Source organism: Passer montanus, unplaced genomic scaffold (genome assembly GCF_014805655.1).
Source record: "Passer montanus isolate IOZ18808 unplaced genomic scaffold, ASM1480565v1 scaffold12, whole genome shotgun sequence".
In the NCBI taxonomy this organism is placed as follows: domain Eukaryota; kingdom Metazoa; phylum Chordata; class Aves; order Passeriformes; family Passeridae; genus Passer; species Passer montanus.
In genome coordinates, this window is record NW_024358722.1 from 14,461,502 (window position 1) to 14,467,501 (window position 6,000).

The window sequence follows — 6,000 nt, forward strand, 5'->3', positions numbered from 1 at the left end:
CACCTTCAGAAAGCTGCATTAAAGTCAACTTGGGATTTGGTTTGCTTCTCTCCCTTTTAACTAAGCTTAACAGTGCATCTCCCTAAAAAAAAAAAGGAAAGAATCAAAAGATTTCTTTGTAAAAATCGATATATGGTATGCTCACATCCACTGAGGCCACATTTTGCTGCAGTTCTTCACACTGAACACATACACTTCAGGAAACAATCACTTTCCTGTTTATAAAAGAATTTTAAACTCTACCTCCAGGCCTGTGAGGAAACAGCTAAAATTAGGAATGATTTCTTGAACTGACAGCCCCAGTCCCTCAAAAAATGTTGGTCAGGTGATACAGTTCAATTAAGAGAATTTGAAATTATGTTTCAAGTTTTTCTTTACTTTTTCAGCTCTCTTTATGACTTCACACACTGTGAAATGAAAAGTCATGGCAAAAGAGTGATAGCTATCAGTTCTAAAATGTTTCAAACATTTTTCTGTAAATGAGAATGTAATCAATGTTCACTTTTCATGAAGGATTTATTCTTTGACAAGTCACAGTTGATTAAAAAGTTTCACAATCAATGTTTATCTCTTAATGGAAAAGTTCTGTACTGCATGAGTGTTCCTGAGAATTTATGCTGCTGTTACTACATATTTTTATTACAATAGTGCTGGAAATTATACAAATAAGAAAATGAATCAGCTTCTGCTCTGTTGTTTACAGTCTAGAACGGGATTACTCATGGAGTAACACACAGTTAATCTATAAAAATAAAAATAAAACTGAGAGGGGCAGAAATAGGTCCAAAAAATTATTTTGGCTTTACTAAAACTAACTTCCTAACTTCTTTCCTTTCCTGTGTCCTGAGACACAGGACATAAATCTAATCTTTCTTTATGAAATATGTTTAAAAGCCCAACCATCTACATTGATAAATAAAAATCATGTTATTGGTTACTTTCATACCATGACATGAAGACAAATGCAGCAAGCTAAAAAATTACTTTTCTGTGGTTAATGGACAATCTTTTACTCTTTTGCCTCATCACTCCATTATCACAAGCAGTAAGGCACTCATAAATATAAAAAGGCCACGCATTTTGTAGCTTGAAGAATGACACATTGTGTTCTGAATGATCACATTGTTTTGCTGCAGCTGTTATTTCAAGTAATTTATTTATTTCTGAGGCTATAGAGAAGTCCCACTTTCATTTTGCATCTGCCTTTGCTAGTTGCAAGTTCAAAATGGGAAACAAACCTGTCATGATTTCCTTTTCACTTATATATGGCACAGAGGCCAGGGCAGTTGATGGACAACAGGAGCTCATGAATTTTCCTTCAAGTGCTCTGGATAAACTCCAGACTTTCTTTTACCCTTATGAGAATTTGTCATACAAATAACTTTTAATGAAACATGTGTTGGGAGCCTACTTCTGCATGGCTTCAGTGCTGTTAGTTCCTGCTGTATGGCTTTATTGAAAAGGGATCTCCCTCTCCTTTTTCAGAAACAAGTCTGATAACCTATGACTGGAACATACACTGTGCACACACTGTGGATTTGTGTGGATTGTCAGGGGCACAGGAGTGACGTGAGGGTGTAGGGATTTAAAGGCTGGCTGCTAAGAAATGGATTACAAATATAGCTTTAAGTTAAAAATTACTATTCCTAATCCAATCATAAGGTACAATTAGACATCACTCTTCACAATGCAGCTTTAAAACTGAAAACTTCAGCCCAAAGTTGGGCTGAACAAAATTAGCATTGGCAAGTGAGAGAAATATGAATGTTTGCCAGTAGCCTGTGGAACACAGAGGTAGAATCCTGCAGACTGACTTGGGTGCTTCCCTGGGTTTGAATGCAGGTTTGGTTACAGAAATCATAGGATCCAGATGTTGCCAACAGGAGCACTAATACCCAAGCGACCTCTCTCAGACACCTGTGAGCTGTCCAGGACTCCTAAAGAAAAGTGATGGTGTGGGGCCTGCTGCTTGCTTTGCACAGGACAGTGCAGACTTTGAAATTTTCACACTGTTTTAGAAAGATGTGAAGAATGAATGAAAGCTTTTCAATGGGGCAAATTCACATGTTTAATTGTAAGAACACCAGCACGGGTCATGGCACATTTTTGATGACTCTCTATGAGCCAGGCTTTTTTGGCTGTCCTGCATACTTTAGCATCTACTTGGCCAAATCAAGTGTTTAAACGAGAGTGTAGTAGATGAATCCAGCTTGTGTAGACATGGCATCCACTTGGACCCACTGCTTTACCCCATGGCTTGATGATCCATAACAGAAAGCCAGGTTATTGCAATGGCCTTAAAACCAGTCAATGAACATATAGCCAAAAATCATATTAAATATGGGACGGAAGAGAGAAGCAAGCATCATTTTCATGGGTATGAAAGCACAGGACCACACAGAAAATAAAAAAAACACCTGCAGTGCTATTATAATGAGTCACAGGTATTAATTAGAACTTGTACAGCAGGGATGGGCTCTGCTATCCCTTCGTGCAGAGGGAAGAACTAAGACTCAGGAAACAAGAGAGACATTTCCAGGGAGGTGAATGGCACCTGAGGCCTCCAAGCCTCTTTGTACTTTTGAGGTCTGTTCCTCCCCCACAAAGTATTTTGCCTGAGGTCAAAAAGAGTTTCTAAACAGAGGCTGTAGAAGTTCTAATCCCAAACCTCCACTGAACCGCCTTGCAGGATATTGGCAGAAATGTTACTGTGCTTACTGCAGACCAGTGAAAGCCCAAATTTACCAAATAACTACGGCTCTTTGAGAGGCTAGAACTTGTCAGAAATTAGCAAAATAAAACACATATAAGGTTTTAATATCTCCTTCCCTCACTGCAAAGCCATTTGAGGAATTTCATCGTTGTGACATTTTCAAATGACCAAATTGAAACACTTTACATGCTAGTAAAAGGCATTGTAACAACCATGTTTTAACAAAGACCATTTATCACCACGGAAAAGTTGCTGAGTAAATCCTTTTGACTTCGTGTTATTCCATTCATCCTTGTTTCAAATAATGTAATTCTAACATTGTATTGATATTCTTTTAGATTCCCCCCTCCCCATTTTCAATTTAAAAACTAGTTTCCAAACACATTTGATGCAACTAAGTTTTATGTTTGTGTCCTTAAGGAAGTATGCAGAAGACGTGCTCAGCTATATTGATCTCTGAGGAAATGTGGATGAGGTAGATAATGTGAAACCTTTTTGTCATTACTACCAGTTATATAGGTTCTGGAAACTTTCTGTGTTTGGCTGACTAGATAAGTGGATGCACTCACATTTATTTGATTGGAAAAGTATGGGGACTAAACTGTGTCTCCCCAGTTTCTGTATGGAATTGATCTTTCGTGTATTAACACTTTTCTATTACAGCGAAGGAATTGCTGATTAGGAGAGAAGAAGCACCCCTTTCTTTCTGCTGCAGTCTTTAGAGACCAGACTTAAAGAAAAGGGAAGGAAAATAAGTTAAGGAAGGGCCCACAAAAAGGCACAGTATAAAGTGAAAAACATCTCCACCTCTAACCTTCAGAAAATGAAGGAGAAAGAAATTTCTCTCTTGACTGTATTAGCTCCTTGCATCCCTCACATCTGTGACAGACCTCTCCCTCCTCCCCCTGGTCTGAAGCAGCTGCAGGTGCCAGGTACTTGCTCAGTTCTGGCTCAGTTGCAGGAGCCAAGGCTGGTACTTGGCTTTACCCTGATAGCTGGGGAACCAGGTAGAATGTTTATCATGGGGCACCACATTATCAATGTTTACATGCAAGCCCCATGACTTGATGTACAAGAGTTTGTCTAAAAGGTGAATAGGTATAAACTGAATCACACAATCACAGAATAAGCTGAGTTGGTGGGGATCCACAAGGATCATCAAAGTCCAGCTTCTGGCCCTGCACAGGACACCCCAAGAGCCACACCATGTGCCTGAGAGCGCTGCCCAAACTCCTTGAACAGTCTTGGTGCTGCGACTACTTCCTCAAGGAGCCTGTTCCTGTGCTCAGCCACTCTCTGGATGAAGAATCTTTTTCTAATGTTTAATGAGGTATTTTCTACTGGGGACCTCTCAAGTAATTGATTCCCTCCCCCTCCCCCCCCCAATTCTCTTCCTCTGATTGTTCAACATGCCTCAACACATCCCCCACTTTTCTCTGGGTTTCCAGATTGTGCTCTGTACCTGCTCTACAGCAGACACAAAGACGCACACAAATTGCTGCAAACAAGTCCAGGCCAAGAAATCTTAATTCTGGATCCAGGCTAAAAATCTTAATTCTGGATCCAGGCTTTATCTTTGTGATAAAGAGATCTTTCGGTCCTCTTGCATCACTTACTCCCACCCCCATATAGGTTACTGCCTTCTTATCTGAACTGATTTAACCCTCGGCTCTGTGGAAACAATGATTAACCAAATTAAAAGGCTTTTTTTTTTGAAAACGTATAGTTCTCTTGACCAGGTTTACAATGTGAGCACAAGCCCCAGTTGGATAGTGAGACAGCGAGACTTTTTGACAAGGGGGAAAGCAGCTGAGAACCGGGATCATTTAAACTGTCATTGCTGTTTTAGTGCAGATTACTCATAATACAGGGTTAGGTGCTGGCACCCAGAGTGCAGAGGTGAGTAGCAAAAAGATTCTGGGGCTGTTTTCTCAGTCTGATGGATCTCAGGACCAGGACTAACCAGAAACAGACGGTCAGAGACAGCCTGCCTGTAGAGAGCAGGCAAAAGCAAAGTCTCTCACACTCCGTCCACAGTCCTAAGACCCATCATTACCAGGCACAGCCCACCTCACAGATTGTGTGAATGTGCTGATATGGACCTGACATGTTGGGCTTTGGCTTGGTGCTCTCCTTCAGCCAGAATCTTCGTCCCATCCTCTGCACCCCAACATGCATTTTTTATTACTCTCCTTTTTTTCTGATACCTACAAACCAGTAAGCTGGCATCAGATAGTTTATCATGTCTCCTTGTTTTTACGTCAGCCTGTGCTGTTTATTAAAATACAAATCCATTAGGTTTATGTCCATATGGTCAATCTCCTTTCTAAGTTGGTTGCTGACACACAACACAATTCCTGATAACGGTGGTGATTGGCATAAAGTCGACTAATCACAATAAATCCTGCACACACTGAGGTCTCTGTCCTGCCCTTGGTGACTCTCTTATGCATTTCAGCTTTTCATGTAAGTTTAGACTAGCACATTTTTAATCCAGTCTTAGCCAAAATTAAACAAAGCTCTGCCATGGTCTCTGCCAAAATTAAACAATCTCTGTAACTGACAAATAGAAGCACACAAGATCTCAGGCAAACCTAAAAGTGACCAACTTGTGCAAATTGGTAAAGTGGTGCATTGTAGGCAAGAGACACAGCTAAGAAAACCTGGAATGGAGCCATTGTCTTTAATTAGCTGTACCATTTTATGTTATACAAGATTCTGGCCTGTTTTCCTAAAAAAAAACCCCAACAACAAAAACCCCCCATTTTGCATGTGTCAAAAAAAATTGGGTATAAATTACAGCTGCCCCTGTGACACTTTAACTTGAACGACCAGTACTTATTCAGTCAACTGCAATAGGTCTCACTGTCCTTGGCAGGATTACAGGGGTAATAATTTCTAACATGGATGAGCAGCTCTTGAACAATTTCTCCAATGTATTAAGCATGAACAGGCTTTCCTTCAACATCGGCTGAGCATGTCTTCTCCTCATGTTTATTTTTCTTCACCACACAAATTTATTGTGGCCATTACATGGGGAGAAAACTTCCCTTCCTATAAATGTTTGCCTTCTCCATTCTCCCTTTCATGGGAATGCCACAAACTGGTGAAGTGATTTTGCTTCAAATGTCTGCCTTGTTTTATTTATTTATATAATCAAAGACAATATTCACTATTGTTATATTGCTAAGGCCTCTTCAACGTTTGCGAAGGAAACTGTGGGCAAAGATAAAGATACACTGTGATAGATACTTTGTTAAAGACTGATCCTATAGCTGCTTACTGGC